At 40.3% G+C, this 19,573-nt stretch overlaps 1 long non-coding RNA gene across 1 annotated transcript; it reads right to left on the reverse strand.

Annotated features, from left to right (window-relative positions):
* Positions 1-8,867: 8,867 nt before the first annotated feature.
* LOC310671341 lies at positions 8,868-17,633 on the reverse strand. Its single transcript, XR_014507966.1, has 3 exons — positions 17,615-17,633; positions 12,126-12,267; positions 8,868-9,099 (listed from the first exon to the last, which is right to left on the reverse strand). It is a non-coding gene; the product is annotated as an uncharacterized lncRNA (long non-coding RNA).
* Positions 17,634-19,573: the final 1,940 nt, after the last annotated feature.

Here is a 19,573-nt window from a genome sequence, read left to right on the forward strand (position 1 = left end):
TTAAAAAGCTCTTCCTGCAGCAGGTTTCCCCTGCTCTCCATCCATCCATCCATCCATCCATCCATTCACTCATTTCCCCACTGCCCACATAAAGTTGCGACGATGTGAGTATTCTAAGTGTAAGATGTGAATTATCTGCATTTCTTTCTGCACACCACTGCAAAATATTTACCAAACTCCAGCAGATGGAGATGAGGGAAAATGTCCCAACCTCCACCTGCATCTGTGTCCACAGAGCATTGGAGCATGGCCTGTTCTTAAAATATTGTTCCCCAAAAGAGTTCCATTCAATAATTGTTAATGACAGGGCTGCAGCAAATGTCCTACTCCCATCAGCCAAATCCAGCATGGCATAATGGGAGCCCAACAGCACCTAGAAGGCACCATGCTGGTTGATCTCGCTGTGAAATAATTCTGTTCTTAAAATATTTATAGTTCATGGTTGAGGAACCTCTGGCCCTCCAGATGTTAGACTGCAACACACACCACCATTTGCTAGTGATCACTGTGGATGGGGCTGATGGGAGTCGGACTCCAACAACGTCTGGGAAGCCAAAGGTTTCCCAGCCCCATTCTAATTATTCCTTATTTTTCTGTACTGTTACAACATGCCTGCATTGACATGGTTCTGGTCAACCAACTGATCAATGCGCCTTTGGGCTATATATACAGTGAGGTCTGTGAGGTCTACAAAAGGTGTTCTTTTGTGGTCCTTTGGCTATTTGGATTTGTTCAAGTGGGGATATTGTTTGTTTGTATTTTGTTCTTTACTTAGACCTATCAGTTGTCCAAACTGACAAAAATAAGTATTGTTGCAAATGTTTTATGTTCATTCTGCAAAGCCAACTAATCTGTGTGAGAAAAAAAGTTTAATTCTTTCTGGGTATTATCGGCACTTTCCCTTAATGCATTTCCCTTCAGCTACATCTCTAGCAGAGTCAATGGATTCGTTTAAGTACTCTCAAGGGCACAATTTATCCTGTACCTCTTTCATACCTTTTTCATCCAGGTAATCTTGAACAAAACAAAACCCAGCTTGACTCGTCTGTAACAGGCTTCATTCACCCTGCCTTGTATTTAGCAAATATGCATTCATATGGGAGCAATTTAAATCCAATAAATGCAGAATCCAATAATGCCTATCCTAAAAAATACTTTGTAAGACTTTAGGGTATTTTCATTTAATGAAACAGAACAAAGTGTTATGCAAAAATCTTAGAGATGACAAAGTATGAACATAAGAGCTTCTCTAAAACATTTTGTTGCAATGTTCCCTGAGGACTAGGGGCTATTAGAACCATCAGCTGGCAAGATTGATCCACCAGCAACAACCTTTGGATAAGGCATTTAGATAACATTCAAAGAATTTCATCATGCACCAATATTATTTTGCAATATCTAGGCTGCTTCCGCTTTGATATTATATGCCTTGAGTTATACCAATTCAATATTGTCATGCTCATTATATTCCAATAGATGTTTACTAAAAAATGTCAAAATTAGAATTTAAATCTAGACTATACATATGGTTGTGGGGGGGAAACCTCACTGGATTCTTCTCCTGGTGCGATTTCATTACTGCATATTTACATAATGTTGTTTTGAAAACCAGCATAATGTCAGTTTGTTATTAGTTGAACCTCAACGATTTTCCTACTTAGAATCCAGATATCACCTAACTGGATACAGCAAACAGCATTAAATGATGTTGGACAAATCAATACTATATTGCATTTCTGTCTCTTAATAGCAAACATGTAAGAAAGGACTTCACTACCGATTTGATTATTAAAGTTGGGCTGACATGTCCAACTGGAAAGCTTTTTTTTTTTTTTTTTAGTCATTCGGGATTAAATGCAGATGGAAAGACATGGTTGTCTGAAAGCTCTGCCACATGCTCAGACATTGCAAGCATCCCTGTAAAATGCTTTAAAAAAGATCTGTGGTATCAAGAGAATCTGGACCGATCATGGACTTTATTCAGATGATTACCATCAAACGTTCTCATTTAATTGGGGTACACCCAAAGTGACCTTAAGGGACGCGGGTGGCGCTGTGGGCTAAAGCCTCAGTGCCTAGGGCTTGCCGATCGAAAGGTCGGCGGTTCGAATCCCAGCGGCGGGGTGCGCTCCCGTTAGTCGGTCCCAGCGCCTGCCAACCTAGCAGTTCAAAAGCACTTCGGGTGCAAGTAGATAAATAGGGACCGCTTACTAGCGGGAAGGTAAACGGCGTTTCCGTGTGCGGCTCTGGCTCGCCAGAGCAGCGATGTCACACTGGCCACGTGACCCGGAAGTGTCTTTGGACAGCGCTGGCCCCCGACCTCTTTGAGTGAGATGGGCGCACAACCCTAGAGTCTGTCAAGACTGGCCCGTACGGGCAGGGGTACCTTTACCTTTACCTTTACAAAGTGACCTTCAGGAGCTGAAAATGAATCCAATAAATATTCGGCATATAACCTTGGCTGAATGTAATGCCAATCAATAGTGTGTGAGCTGAGTTCGGGCACACAGAAATGACATCTGGTTGTCCAAATCCCAAAACTTCAGTGTGATGACCAACTCAAAGGTCTTTCAGTGATGAGTAAGATGTTCAGGTGCACTCAAAAAACTGGGATTTGGTGACTAATGAAGTAGTCACGAGGCTACTTTATTCTGCCTGTGTTTCTCAACCACCTTTCCTCTGGACACCCAGATGATATGATATCATCATCCAAAGATGGGTGTGTGCCAATAGCATGCATAAAATGAAGGGGGGATGAATTATTGCATCTGCAATAATTCATTATGATGCAAACCTTAGGTCAACAGTATAAGTAGATGCACAGCCACAAATGTTTAGAAGGGGTGATCTGGAAACTGAATACATTTTCACATAAATTGTGCTGCTCAACTTGTACTGCATAGCTTTTTTGAGGCCTTGAGAATCAAGTCCTTCTTTCATTCTGAATGCTCATGGAATCATATGCTATGTTCAGCCTGAAGGCCACATTTCCACATATAAAACCTTCTGAGGGCCTCACACCAGTGCATTAGAGATTAAAGTGGGTAAAACAATGGATGCTATTTTTATTTACGTAGAGCAAGATATGCAAAAGTCACAGTTTTCTAAGCACACACACACACCTCGATCCAGGGAAGCAGTAGGCAACACCACAGTTCAAGGATGTTCGGCTTTGAAGGAAGATTAGGCCAATGGCGTAGCTACTGGGGCGGCATGCATACCCTGCGCTGTCTGATGCTAGAGAGAGAGGGAGCCATGTTGCAGTGCTCTGTGTGTGTTTATATGTAAATAAAGTAGATTAGCCAAAATGCTGAGTTGCTGAGGTCTGTTACACAAGCTGCAAAGGCTCTGCGGATCCCTAAGTGTGCTGATGTCTGTTGCCATCTGTCACTGTGATGTTCTGGCAGAAGAAAGCTTATGAAGCTCCCAAATAATCAGCCAGGAGGGAGGGAACATGCCAGTCGGGCCTGTGTCTCTGCCAAGGTCCTACTCGTGTGTAGGCTGAACTCCTAACGGGGCAAGCCAGGGCAGGGTGCGCCGCGCCTCTCCGCTGCCTCCCCCTCAGTTGTAGGGTGGCTGAGGGAAAGGGAGCGGGCAGATGCAAGCCCCACGCTGCTGCTCCGGGTAGCGCAGAGCCTGCAGGCACCCAAGCCACCACATCATTCCCAAGAGAGACACGTAGGTTGGGCACACTGCAGATCCCGTGTAAGTGCCACCCCCCGTTGTGTGGCACCTAGTGCCTCCTGCCTCACCTAGCTACACCTCTGGATTAGGCAGTTTCGTGGAGGAGAGGGTTGTTAAAGGTTACTCGTCATAAGGGCTGTACTCTGCCTCAATAGTGGAGGCAGCAATGCTTCTGAACTCTGGAAATCACTTGAGTGAAGAGTGCTCTTGTGCTCAAATCCCACAGGCATCAAGTTGGCCACTATGAGACTAGGATGATGGGGTAGAATGGCTATTGGCCTGATTCAGCAGGCTCTTCTTACGTTCTTAAGAAGACATTCCAGCCAAGCAAAAGTCCAGAACAGGGTTGGTGAGGAGTGTGACCTGAGGAGAAGGTGTAACCTGGAAAGAGTCCCAATGGCCAGACCCCTGGTCTCAGGGTCCCTCATCCTCTCCAAGGGATGTTCACTGCAATGCATATATTATTGAAATATGCATGGCAATTAGTTTCCATTAAGAAAGCACTACAAAGTTTGCACGTGAAAGTTCCAAAATATTTAATGCAATGTTTATCGGCAGGAATATATTTAATTGTGTAGTTAACATGATTACACTGAATCTGAATTGCTCCCCCCAAAAAAGACGCTAAAGTATTTGAAAGCATTTTCAATCATTTTTTGGATTAAAAAGATAAACTCCACACCTGTGCATTTGATGTAATTACAATGTATCAAAATAACTATCTTCCCATTCTGCATATTTTAGTCATCTTTCCTTAAAATAGATATATTTGATGTGCCTTCAATCTTTTTAATGAACTCAGTGTGATAGTACATTTGAAAATGAGTTCTTTAGCTTGGAAAAGTACATTTTTGTCTGGGCCAGAAGATAAAATGCACGTGTACATTTGTTTCCAGCAAGCACCATTATCAAAACAAATTATTTTAGCCAATTACTGAAATTTGTTTACCTTAAGGTGCATTCTAGAAATTTAAAATCACTAAAATAGCTATGCAAAAAAAAAATGATAATACAAAATCCATGCTTGACACATCTCTTGCCTCCACTTTACATCCATCCTTCAGTATATTACAGCATCCATTGGTGGTCATGATGCAGGATTAGTATCAACTGCCCTGCTGCCATAGAATGGCCCAACCTGGGAACCTCTTCTAGCAGAGAAAGATACTTCCTCATCAAAAGAGGTCAGCTCCCCATGGCTATTGCTTTTGAATGATGGTGTAGAACTGTGATGTAAAGGAGTGTCTGGTCATAAGCCCTTTTCTTTGGAATAGAGAAGCAGAAGAGGCCTTTGCTAACATGAATAAATGCTGGGGTTTTTTTAAATTTTTTAATGGATAGAGAAAGGGTCCATGTTGGAATGGAGTAAGGGTGTTGGCATGAGCTTACTGCTAGGCATCAGACAAATAGGTACAAGAGCCAGGGTGAACTGTGGTGCATTAACCACTTGATAGACCAGTCAACTGGATTTACAGCTGACCATTCATTAAATAATAACTTACCACAGAACCAAATTACCTTCTGTTCAGCCATTTCGTGTTAGGATTGTGTTGCTGCCTGAAACATCCAGGCAAATATTATAGGGGATTTTTCTGTACATCGGGGGTATATATGTAGTGGAATAGGTAGTAACATGACTTTCTGTATCCACACTCAAACTAGTCAAAAGACTCTTATCACACTTCTACACCTAGTCAGAAATCCAGTGAACTAGGTTTGATTAAAGTCATCCGTCAAACCTCAGATGTTCAATATCTGATATTTTAGTATTGGTCATTGTAGATATAGTATTTATAACAGGTTGTAGTCCCATTCTAAATACTATGTCTTCAGCGAGTAGATCCACTGAAATAAATAGTTTCTGTGGCGGTGACCATTTTGCCGCACCGGAAGTCCCCATTTTATTTTGTTGCTGTTGCTGTTGTGCCCAGCACAGTGAATAACAAGTAAGAAATCTAAATTAACAACAACAACAACTTTTAAACCATTCCTACCTCCCCTAAGGGCAATAAACTAAACTAAATACACGCTTTAAACTATCCATTGTGGTTGAGTGGTGGTGCATCACATTCTCAAAGACTTTTAAGGAGATTCTGTCTTAATTATTCTGCTCAGGGATGCTTTGTTATGGCCACAGTGGAGCTAATTTGCCTTATATATTATCAGCACAACTCAGTCACCCCTTCCTTGGCTTTTGACTTGTGCCTAGTGTGTCATGGAAAGCTCTGGTGTGAAGTTTCTGGATTGCTTCATTAAACGTCCTAACACCTACAGCTTTACTTGCTTAAAAAATGCTCTCTGCATATTGATGGTACTTGACAAGGCAGACACTGGGACTACTGGCTGAGCCCTAATGATCAGAATCATTTAAAAAGCATCAATAAAGCACAGGCTTCAGTAGCAGTTCCTCTATGACACAACTAGAGTGAGCGCACAGCAAGGGAGCCAGCATCATGCGCGCCAGACTCACCCGGGGTCACCTTAATGCTCTTGTGTTCCTCATTCTTATGCATGCAACAAAGTTCCCTCGGCTCAAGTGCTCTCCTTAGCATTATAAATCTGTGGCAGAAACATCTGAGATTCACAGCTGGGTGTCAAGGGTGATCCATCTATTCTGATCTTTAAAAGTTCTCTGCAGACCATCCATCAAACATGCAAACGGCCCTCTTGCCTTGAAAATGTAACGTCCTCCGTTTCACCAAAAAGCTACCAACAAAGAAGATGAACCTGTTATGCAAATACGATGGAGAGCCATATTAGACCCATAGAACATTTAGTGTTTGACAAACCCTTCCCCTGTTTTGATTTGGATTTGGGCTCAACAAATAGAACACTGTTGCTTTAAAAACTGGGAAATAGCTTGGTTAATTCCAACTCTAGGAACAGAGGTGGAGGTTGCCTTACCCTGAATCAAAGCAATATTCTATGTAGTTCAGTACTGTCCAAAGCAGGAATGGGGAATTGATGGATTAGAACTCCCATCGCTCCTCTTCAGTAGTCATGCTGGGTGAGGATTACAGGTGTTGTAGGTCAGCAACATCTGGAAGGTGACAGGCATTGGGAGCTTATCCTGGCTCTGGCACTTCTTGGTTCCATCCAGATGCTTGATTTTTTAAAAAATTAAAAACTGACCACCTTGTATCAGCTACAGAGATGGACCTTAGTCTGATCCAGCAAGGCATTTGTTGTTGTTATTTGTTTTTTCCTAGCTACTAACAGTTGTTACTCTTCTTCATGATCCTCCATTCCTTCTCACATCAAACTTTTATCTCATTACATCCTCTCTTTCTTCATGAGTCTGTTCTCCAAGTACCATCTCATAAGTAGCTCAAACAGTACCATCGACATACCAGAGGGAGGCACCTGCAACCTTGTGGGGAGGAATCATCTTGGGGGAGGAATCCTATTGAGAGGAACCAAGTGCAGCCCAATGAGGACTGAATATGTTCAGCTGACATGGAATGGTGACTGGCTGGCTGATCAGGGGCAGGAGGACCAGGAAGGAAGGGAACTGAATATCCTAGAAGATGCATGGCTAGAACCTGAACAGGAGCACTTCACACTGCAACAGTCTGTTGCAGTTCCTCCTCCTCCTCCTGAAGTTGATTTGTAACCAGAATTTCTATTCAAACACAGTAATTTTTAGAACTTACTTGCTTGTGTTCCAAGGTAACTCAATTTCCAAGGTGCAGTTTTCATAAAAGGTGTCCCTATCATTTGAGAATTTTGCTGAAGACCTTGATCTACATATTGTATTTGTTTTTGTTTAATTGTTCTTCTGTCATTTTAATACTGAAGAGAGACTAATCAAGTTGTATGAGGCAAAGCAGAAGATAAATGAAAGCTTCCCCCCCCCTTTTTTTTTTTAAGAGTTAAAATTCCCTTCCTCTGCAAAGGAAAACTCCTGCAAAAAAGAGATTGTGAGCAAAAGGAGCAGCAACCTTGATTGACCCCAGAACCTCCACCAAACCTATAAGTGTTTTAAGTGGTATCAGATCCAGAGGGCTGACATTTTAGAAAACCAATTGGTTCATTATAAGTGTATTCATGTAAATGTTTACAATTTCAATGCAGACTCTCAAGATAAGAACTTTTAAAAAAATTACAATGGCAATGTTATCATAAGAGAAGACTTTGTGGAAGTCTCAGATCCAGTCACACACATACCAACTCACAAATTTTCCACTACAGGTAGGTAAAACCATTTCAGCAGAGGTTGAAATGGCCGTGTTTATGGCATCTTGTTTATTTGACTGAATGAGATCAACCTATTTTATGTTTACAAGACAATGGGCTAAGTTGGCTATGGCTAGTCAGTGACCTTTATGGCTGAGCTATGATGTGGATCCAAATCATCCTAGTTCAACACACCATCCACTTGGGCAATGCTCTCCTCAGGAAAGATCGCTTGGTGCCTTCATTACATAGCTTTAGGCACCAGACGAAAATGTTTCTCTTTAGTCAGTTGTTTGGCTGATTAGCATTCTATGGATTTTTAAATGTGTTTGTAGAAGGAGGGTTATTGGTTTGTTTTTGTTTCTTTGTTTTCATTTTATTGTATATTTTGTATTCTCATTTTGCATTTTTCTGTTGTGAACCACCCTGAGATCTTTGAAGGACAGTGTATGAAGTATTTTATTATTATTACTATTATTATTATTATTATTATTATTATTCCATCATATTTTTTTCTCATTCAACTGGATTATTTTTAAATGCAACAGCTAGCCTACTTCAGTGAGTCAAGGCAGATGCTGCAGCTACATCTCATCATGCACCAGTGGAATTTCAACTAAGACGAGGTGAAGTGCCACCCCACCTTCCATATACTCAGCCAGGTGTGGGGAACCCATGGCTCTTTTGATATTGCTGAACTACACCTGCCATCTTCCCTGGCCATGCTATCTGGGGCTGTTGGGAGTTGTAGTTCAGTAGCATCTGGAGAGCCATAGATTGCCCGCACCTGTACTTGGCAAACAACTGAAAGAACAAATGAAATGAGACTTGGATGAATATTTTCAGCTAATGTCTCCATTTTCTCTGCCCAGGCCATCCCATAGAAGTAGGCAACATGTTTGCAGGTGAGCATATGAGTGCTTCCACCACCACATTCATAAATACTTGAAAGCCACCAGAGAAATAGCAATAACTGAGCTGGAAACCAACATTTAAGATAACCTGTAGCAATTTGCCTTGACCTTTACTTCTTAGCTTTATAATTTGTCTCGGCTGAAATTTGAGTTGACTGAGGGTAGGTGGGGAAAGAAATGCAGTTAGGACAAAATTCACACTATAGTGTGCTAAGTAATTTCACTGGGGAACAGGAGGGCACTCCGGAGAAATTGTAGCTTGTAGATTATAGCAGGACCCAAATTTCACTACTAAGTGTTGGTAGCAGGAAAATATATCAGGCACCTAAAAAAAGAAAAACAGCTGAAAAGTGTTAGTTGGGTTTCTACATGAAGGAATTGGACCAACCAGATTAGAATGCTGTACTGTTTCTTCATGGTTCTGCAGAAGGTTTTATTACAACTCCCTTGTAGGTAAATAGGACAGGAAATGTCATCAAGAACAGTTGTTCTTGACAGGTGTCACCAGCAGATGTATCTAAATTTGGCTTAATTCCAGTTTTTTTAATGGTGATGAGTGGCCATGCTTAGATGCATTTTGGAATCATTATTAATACTTGTATTCAACACAGCGCTCATGAGAAAATTCTACTAGCGCAAGGATTTCTCCTTGTCTAATGGAAGGTTCTCCAACTTTCTGGTCCCCAATGTGTTCTGGGTTTTCCCCAACACTCCAGAGAAGATTTGGGGATGGTGCGGTGTGTGTATGTATGTGTGAGGAAAGTGGGAGAAATTCCCTTCCACTAGCTCTCTTGTGTGGTGGATCTAATGTTCCCAATGCCAGGAACACACACGCTAGATCCCCACCTTAGAACTGGACAGAGAGCCTGGAGAGAGAGAGAGAGAGAGAGAGAGAGAGAGAATTTCTATAGGCCACAGCAACTCCTCCTCTCCATCCCTCAATTCTGCCCTGGTGTTGCATCAAGTACCCAGGTGAGCACAGCTAGGTGAAACCAACTTCACCCTGCTCACCCATCCATCTCAGTGGGTACAGACCAGATCAGCCTTCTCATTCATAATCAGATAATGGATGGGGGAATTATTGCTCCTAGCTCAGGAGGAGGTTTTCACAAGCAGCCCTAGTGAAGAAACTCTGAAATAGATACTGGATGCTGAAGTCAGTGAGCTTATTTTTAAAAAATAAAATCTTTCCTAAGCTCTTTATTTTATCTAGGCTCTGTGAGGCAACTCACCTAGGTCCTTTCATCCCATTTGCAGTTGAAGAGAGAGCTCACAAATAAAGCACAAAGATAATTATATGCCAAGTACCTCCAGGACTTACCCTTTGCCCTCCCTGTTGTGAGGCAGGCATTGCAGAGCTCCTAGCATATGCAATGGCTTACAATAATCACCATCCTTTGAGGATTTTGCAGACTATCATTAAATTTTGAGATACACTGAAGTGGGCATTTGTATCATGATATGTATAACACATGCACTTGCACATAGACCTTACCTAAAATAGTCTCATAAACCCTTGCATTAGGACTCTTTCTACAGCCTCTCAGATACATGCCATTGGCACAAGGCCCAGACTCTATTTATTTTCTCATAAATTGGCCTGGTCATTAATGAGAATTCATATTTTTATGTATACCCTACACAGCATCTTGGCAATATTTAAAAATGAATGCAGCAGTGCTACTCAGACTAATGGTGGCACTGTTTTTTCATACCTGCACTATATTATATCAGTATATTAATTTAGTTTTGCATCCCCTCAGCCTTTCTCAGGAATCTCAGAAGAGCGGTCAGTCTTATGGAAAATTAGATTCATCAGTTCGGAGTGACTATGCGATGATAATGACATGCTACTTTGACATGCCTTATAAAGAGAATTATTCTGAGTGTCTTAAAAAATGTTAACCTTATCAAACAAATATAAACCATTTCCCTGTTTTCTTGTATCATGCTATGAAATACTGATCGAACACTTATTCTGCTATGGCATGTCAAGCAAAAATGTATTTAGTAGCTGTGATGTTCACTAAGCACATTTTAGAGAGTACAATTTAAAAACCATCACTTATTGCGATGGTGTAAAAACCATCGCTTATTTGTATTTGTTTCACCATTGGCTAAATTTGGACCAAATCAGATGTGCTAATAATTAGAATGCAGAAGCCCTAGTGTGGAAACTGAAATTGAACCATCTATAAAGGTAGAACAGAATCACTGAACTGTAGAAGTGGAAGGAACCACAAGGTTCATCTACTAGTCAGTACAGGAATCTTTCACCCAATGTGAGGCTTGAACCCACAATCCTCAGATTAAGTGTCTCAGGCTCTACTGACTGAGCTAAACTCTCAACACTTACTTCTAAACTCTGGAAGTAAATCCCATTGAACTCAATACATCTTACTTTTAACAGACATGCATTACATTCTACGGTTAAGGGTTCATTACAAGGTGTCAGAAAGGATGATTGTTGGACTACACTGGCAAGCCACACCTGTAGAGGAAGAAGCAAACTGAAAGTGTGTAGAGTACAAAAATTATTTACTCCAGGATAGGGATGAGGAAATCTGTCAATTTCAGTTTCTGTCAGTTTCTCATTTTTCTAATATTAAGTTCAGTTTTCCACATTCCCACATCACTTTGCCAATTCATTTTTTTTCTTTTAAAGTCCTCGTGGAAGTCCACCAGCATTTTTGTGTGAATATTCTAATTCTAAAATACACATTTTTGTATGCAGTGTTGTCCAATGCACACATTGAGCAAAGCAATTTCCCATAACGTAATGTATTTTTGTATGTTATAGTGGTACCTTGGGTTAAGAACTTAATTTGTTCTGGAGGTCCGTTCTTAACCTGAAACTGTTCTTACCACTGTACCACTTTAGCTAATGGGGCTTCCCGCTGCTGCCACGCCGCTGCCCCCCCCCCCGTCCGCAATTTCTGTTCTCATCCTGAAGCAAAGTTCTTAACCCGAGGTACTATTTCTGGGTTAGCGGAGTGTGTAACCTGAAGCGTCTGTAACCCAAGGTACCACTGTATTTGCACAAATATGTGTATTTTAACACACAGTTTATGCATTTTTGTACACACTACTTAGTTGCGGAAGTGGTTGAAAAATTCAGAGAAGTGAAAATTTTGAAGGATGCCTTTTTTAGTCTGTGTAATATTTCAGGAACTGCAAACTAGGTAGCTTTGCCTTTAATTTGAATGGTGCAGCTCTGTCATGCTGTCCACTGCTGCTTGCAAGAGGAAACTTTGTCTCCTAACATCAGGTAAATATCAGGTTTTATATAGTTAACCTTGACTTCTGTAATTGCCAATTATTTCTTGGGAGGGCTACTCCTTTAACACCTACCTGACAGAAATTTAACAAGGCTTTTCATATCATTTTCATGCTGAAATGAACTTCATCTTCTCAGTTTCTTCCTGCCTGTCATTAAAGGCACGGGCGTCATGCTAGCAAGGAGAAGCCCAACTCAGCTTTGAAAGGCGTCATGCTAGGAAGAGAGTAAAACATGCGAAACATTTATAACCCTACATAAGGATTAACAACAACAACAACAAAAATCTTTCTGCCATTTAATCAAGTGTCAAAGATGAACAATTTGTTCAGCACTGGGGACCATATCAGAGACATATCATGAGCCAGAAAACTGCAGCAAAGCAGGGGTATTATTTGTTTGTTTGTTTATTAGTTATTTAAACATTTATATACCACTGCATCATAAAAATATACCACAGCAATTTACAACAATAAAACCAGACAACATTAGTTGTGTACATCTGATGTGGTTTACCTGCCTTTTTCAAGAACATTAGGGATCCTGAATATATATTACGATGGTTTTTATATTTTCGAAGATTGGTGGGTTTATTTGAATTATGCCCTCGCATCCCAGTGTTGTAGATTTTGTATCTACAACATAGTAGATTATAGTAGGAAAGACTGCTGAAGTGGTTAAACCACTATCTGTTAAGTTAATGGCCCTCGCCAGGCCGCAAAAACCCTCCATTTACATGTCTAAAGAGCTGGCAAAGAAAAGGTGTGTTGCCATAGTGGCAAGTGCCCGGGAAGCAACCCCATATATCCTAAAAACACTACATTCTCCACTGAACTTCACTCTAAGGAAACTGAACCCTGGGTAAATTCAGGAACCCCTGAAGTCTCTCATCACTCCAAGTGTGTGCAACAATAGTCATTATTCAGACTATTATTCAGTCATTATTCATTACTCTTTGCAAACTTTAATCAATATGTGTGCAATCACATCTTCAACGATAGCTTTGCAAACATGTGGACTAGAAGGAACACCTTTTTATTTGAAAGTTCTAATTCTTGGCATGGGAAAATGGGCCTTGGGAGCCACAACATGTAGCTTTCTTTGGGCATTCAAAAAATATATGTGTGTAGGCTTAATGTTTGGGCATGGGGATATGCATGCAAGCCCTGCCCCCAACGTACAGACACACATGTTCCGGAGCCTCTATGAAGGCCTGAAGAAATGCTCAGCTGAATATGGTAACAATCTTCCCTCAGATCAGAAACTCTGCACGAGGGGAAGGGCCATATCTCAGTGGTAGAGCATCTGTTTTGCTTGCAGAAGGTCGAACGTTGAATCCTCAGCATCTCCAGGTGTAGGGCTGTTGAGGTGTAGACTCCTGCCTGAAACTCTGGAAAGCTTCTACCAGTCAGTGTAGACAATATTGAGCAAGATGGACCAATGGTTTAAGGCAGCTTCCTTTGTTCCTTTTTTCCCTAATCAGAGCTCCTGTTTGAAATGAGGATTCTAACCCCATCCATCTGAACATGGTTAGAATTCCCTAACACCCTGAAGAAAAGCAGGTAGAGTGAAAGACACTGGGATGTCGCTCATTGACACACACCTCTCAGACTGCCCCCCTACTCAGTTTAAGCCCTCACACATACTGTTAAATGCATGAGACGAGATTATGCATTATCATTAGAAAAATAAGCTCTAGCTAGTTGAATATAGCAAGCCTATAAACTGGTGAGAATTTCACTCAAATTAATGAATGGAATCTGAGCTGACAGATATTTGAAAACCAGAATTTGCCTTAGCCGTAATCTTTCCTGAACCCAATATTGTGCATGAATTGTAAACTTTGTAATGCCTTTCAGAAGAAAAGGTAGAAAAAATGACCAGACAGTAATATATGTAGAAAAAGTTCCTCTTTGCAAAACAGAACCTGACTTTTCTTCACTGGAGGCTACGTTTCCAAATGTATCATGGATGCCCAAATGAGAATAACACAGAAAATAAATAACCATAATATTGTGTGTGCAGCTTCTGAATTTGTCAAAACCAGTTTAGTCTTGAACACAACTATAGGTAAACCTTCCCTTTATGTTCTGGTTCAATTTTCATATGTCTTCCAAAAATAGGGTTAGATTAAAAATGCATTGAGATTCATTTTTTACAATAATGACTATGGGAAATGTAAATAAAACGTAGAAGGAAATAATTCTGAAAATCATAAGTTGGTATACAATTGTGGAGAAAAACACTATATATGTTAATGTTTATTCCTATCTATGTGAGCTGTATCCTGAGGAAATGTTCAGATAGTATCACTGATGCCTGCATTTTTGCCTGTTTCCTATAGCAAAGGTTACAGATCAAGCTGGAAATGCAACAATACTTAGAGAGTTTGATGTTTGGTTTCACAATTCCTAATCAACAAACAAATTCATCTGCCAATTTACAGATTCCTCCAAGCTTACCAAGCACAAAGAGTGTCCCATTTGAAGTCAAATGCCTGCTTCAAGTTCTTACAAGACTATATATGAAGTCTATCAATAGCTTCAGTTACAGAAGGGCCATAGCTCAACAGTAGAACTTCCACTTTGCATCCAGGAGGTTCCAGGTTCAAACCCCAACATCTCTAGGTAGGTCTGGGAATTCCCCCTGCCTGAACCCCAGTTGAGCTGCTACCAGATAGTGTTGACAATACTAAGCTAGATGAACCAATGGCCAATATAAACAAATTTATGGCCCACCTTTCTTTGCGAGAATCAAAAGTGGAGAAAAGTGCACTCATCTGATTGGCCACTGGGAGAAGAGGATATTGGACCAGATGGGCCTTTGGTCTGATCAAGTAGAACTCTTCTTATGTCTTCAAGAAGTGGTCAGAGTATTAATGACTATAAAAATTGGATATATTATTAGATGATGATCTATAAAAATAATAGCTGGTGGAGCTTATCTTCCTCAGATTTTCATTTTTAGGGGGCAAGTAAGCTATTGTGAGCCTGTCATAATAAATCTGACTTCCTCTGTCTATTTTGGAATTTGGCATCTCTGATTTGAAGGAAAATGTGCACAGCCTGGCTCAAGAAGGGAAAAAATTATTAAACTCGGCCCAAGGACTGGAATTAAACCAACAAGGAAGGACAACTGAGAAGAATATGGATCAAACAGAACAGGTTCCGTCTTTACAAGAGGAATCTCTGGTGGAAAATACAGTAATAGAGCCTCAAGTTGATGGACAAAAAGTGGACTATGAGAGTAAAGAGTTTAAAGGACAGATCTGGAAAAGGAGTGCCATGTATGGACTAAGAGACACAGGTTTGATAAGATATATCTTGGAAATTGGCACTCTGAGAAAGTTTGAAGAAGTGAATTTTAGCAACCTTAAAGAGAGTGTGGAGCAAACTTTGGACAATTCTTTGGTCTACAAGAGGAACTACAGAGTTCGGGCAAGCTTGTTCACAAAGGTTAAAGGTGATGTTGAGGGGAATGTGGTTTGGGACATAATTTTAAGCTCAAAAAAGACTCTCCAGACAGGCCAGAAAGATGATTTAAAGGCCTCGGACACCAGGCAACCTGGCTGATGGACTGAATTTATGGATTGGAAAGACTTTAAAAATTTGTAAAAAGGATTGGCAGCACCCGAAACCGGGGGGATGAGATGGGGGGGAAATTGGAGATTATTAAGTAAAATTTGACAAAATATGGTTTTAATAAGTATTTTGAGGGGATGACGGAAGGAAGTTAACTGGTTCCAGGAGTAAGATAAGGAAAATGAAAAATTAAGATATAAGGGTATATAATTATAGAATTTAAGATTAGAAGTTTTAAGATAAATTCTCTTTTTCTATTATTATTGGGTTTTTTTTCAAAAGAGGTAAAGGTAAATAAGGGGAAAAGTATCAAAAGTTGGAGGGAATTTGCCGATTAGATTAAAATCAGGAATATAAAGAGGGAGGTGGGAGGAAGTCATGGCAACAAGTTAAAGGAAAAAAGGGAATGTGAGACTTTGTGTTGTGTGGGGTATTTTTGTGTTTTGCTTTTTGGGATTTTTGTGTTGGGGGATGGGGAAGAGGGTTCTTTGTTTTTTGTTTTTGTTTTTTCCTTTTTTTCCTTTTTCTGTTCTTTTTTTTTCTTTGTTTTTTGTGGATATGTTTTGTTTTGGTGTTACGTTGTTGAAAAATCTCAATAAATATTATTTTAAAAAAAAATAAATAAATCTGACTTCCTGCGGTGGATAGGTGCAGAAGGGAAAGATCTATAACTGGGAGAATGTCCCAGGCCAGACATTGTGATGTTCCCAAAGCAGCAGCATTGGTCCATTTTCTCCTTTATAATTCCACATCCCTTAAATTGTTGCTGAACCAAGGGCTGCAGGAAAATATAGCACATGAATGTAGCTTTCGGTCTTCCATTTATTTCTGACATATTTCTAATTATGTCTAACAACTCCAGAAAGTTGTCACCCATTTACACCTTCGCCTTTATGATTTCTTTCCTGACAAGCCTGAACTATTCAGTTACCAATCTCTTTACTGATTGTCCTTTATTTCCACAGCCTGTGTGATTTCACTTTTGATTTTCAGATGGGTAACATATGAAAGAAGATGCTGTTGGGATATTCTATCATAGCAATAAAGGGGATAGTTTGGAACAGAGAAGTGATGGGAAGACTAAGGTTCCGCTCAACTCCACCTAAATCTTTTCTGCCTTTGGGATTTCATTACATAGAAATACCATCCATGCTTGGTAGTTAGGAAAGGAACCCAAGTCTCCCTATTCACTGCTGTCTCTTGAATGGGTATAGGTATTGATTAGTAACATTAATGAAATGAAGATTCTGCTCCTTATAAATTGTTAAGGATTAATTGGCTATTTATTGGTTTGGTTTATAAAATCTGTTTCTGCCTTACATCAGAGGCAAACTTATATAACAATGAGGTAGGTGATTCTCAGGCAATTTTAGTATCTTAGGATGAAAACTGGTTGCCTTGCAAGAGAGAAATGCTCTGTACATAGTTGTCATTTGTAATTTTTGTTCTAGTCTTTTGTCTGACAACTTGGAAGATTACAGGTTTTTCTTTCTCTTGTAAGACTACAACCTCCAGCAGCATGTCTAGTTCTTTTAAATATACACAGTCACAGCGGATGGGGTGGAAATAGGAGATGGGTGAACTATGAAATTTTATGCACCTAAACAGATGTCTTTAGAAAACCTGCCAACAGGACCCACACATAAGAGGACTCTTTGCTCCTGCAGTTTCCAGCAGCTGGTATTCAGAAGTATTACTGCTTCCAGCCATGGAGGCAGAGCACAGCCACAGCCTACGGAAGGCCTTTTCCTCCATGTATTTGCCTAGACCTCTTGCAAAGCCATCACTGCCTCCTGTGCATTGTGGGAAGAAGTACTGACTTTTATGTATCCCGTCTCTCCCAACATTCAGCTTCATTGGATAGCTACAAGGCATGTCTACAAGTTCTAGTGTTAAGAGAGAGGGAGGGAAATATTTCTCTGTCCACTTTCTCCATTCCATGTATAATTTTAAAAACTTCTGTCATGTCACCTCCTACTCACCTTTTTCCTCTATAAAAATAGTTTTTCCATCTCCTTGATCATTTTGGTTGCCCTTTCCTGAATCTTTTTAAACTCTACAATACCCTTTTTGAGATGAGGGGACCAGAGATGTACATGGTATTCCAAATGTGGTCTTACCATCGATTTCTATAATGCCATTGTGATGTTAGCAGTTGCAATTCCTTCCCTCATAATCCCTTAGCATGGAATTTGCCTTTTTCAAAGCTGCTGAGCACTGAGTGTCCATCTGCATACATCTGTCTATTGTCTCATTCCTGGTCAGCTACCACCATTTCAAGGCCCCATTAGCACATATGCAAAAATAACATTTTATTTCGTACCCACATGTATCACTTTAAAGTGGTTTACATTGAATTGTATTTGCCATTCTACCGCCCATTCGCTCTGGAGTTATTCTCAATCTCTTTTGTGAGATAAATATATAATAATAACCAAATTTAGAAAATTAATCAAGTTTCAAAATATGGATGTGCTCGTGCTATTGTTTCTTTTGTTCAGTATCCTGGATCATGGCCAATTAGACTTAATGTAATAAACCCTATTGTGTTACAAAAGCCTTTCTGATATAACTGAGGTCTGGAATGGTAGATGAAAAATCAAGACTGCAGATCAGAGGGCAGCAGGAAGAAGCAGTGCCCTTTCAAGCTACAATTCATAAAAAATGCATCCAATTCTTACTCATTTTCCTAACTAGAAAGTGAGGTAATGGCCAGTATATTTTCTGGATCTTCCTCAAGCTCGTGCTGTCCTTTTTATAATTAATTTGGTCAAACTTTCCCCTCCATTCAAATTTGCTCCCAACTCGGCTGCATCAATAAAGGATATCTTTCCAAGTTCACATCTGTACAAAACTTTATCACCAAAGTGCTCAGTCAAAGAAGTTGTGTTGGGGATTGTTGTCATTTATATTGCAGACAGACTACTCCAAGAGCTAATTACTTTAAAGAGTGCATATTTATGCTCCAGATGTGAAATCTTTAATGAAGTGAAATTTACAGCCAGCCAGGAACCAAGGTGTTATAAAAAATTTGCCGTACTATAAGGAACGCATGGAAAGATGTCAAGCTTTGTTTTCCAATTTACTGCTGTCAGCTTGTATGGAGCAGACCAACAGCCCTCCAGCTGCCTTTCTAAAATTAATGTTAGTTTAAGGAAGATCAATGATTCCTCTGCCACCAGCATTATCTTTTCGGTGTTCTTTGCAGCTTGCTGGTTTATTTGTCATAGGCAAAAGAGAATCCTGCATTTGAGTCTTCTAGGTGCATAAATAAACCACAGCACCAGCAAGAATGCTGGACCGGGAATTGCTTAAAAAGTGCTGGGTCTTTCTTTTTGTCCTGACTTTTATGGGACTCATTGCTATGTGCAACAGCATAAGCCACAGTTCTCTTAATTTCTTCATTCAACATCCCCGCCCCCTTAGGGCATTGTTTCCCTCCCCGCAAGTCATGCCACACTGGCGGTCTCGTCACAAAGCGGGGTTGCGCTCCCCTCTTCCCTCCTGTACCACAAACTCTGACTATTAAATGGTTCCTGTAACAGAGCAATTTATACTTTTTCAGCAGGGTTAATTAGCTGTATTTGTGGCCTTGACAAACTCCATTTATGGGATGGATAGGGAAAAATTGCACCCCATGGATCCTGTTACACCCTTCTGTGGCTTTTAATACAACTGTGCCCAATATTGTATAATGCCAGCATCTCACGATCATCTGGGCACAGTTTCTGGCACTGCCTTTGATTGGTTCTACTCATTCCTGGCGTGGAAGTCTGAAGGGGGGGGTGATGCCCAGTGAAAAGTGCCAAAATTTCATGTCCTAGACAAGGAGAGAGATCTGGAAAAGCACCAGTACTGACAAAGTAATCCCTCTTTCTTTGGCTCATTTTAAAATGACATCATCATCATCATTATTATGATTATGATTATGATTATGATTT

The sequence above is a fragment of the Podarcis tiliguerta genome, assembly GCF_965153285.1.
Source record: "Podarcis tiliguerta genome assembly, chromosome: 1".
Taxonomy (NCBI): domain Eukaryota; kingdom Metazoa; phylum Chordata; class Lepidosauria; order Squamata; family Lacertidae; genus Podarcis; species Podarcis tiliguerta.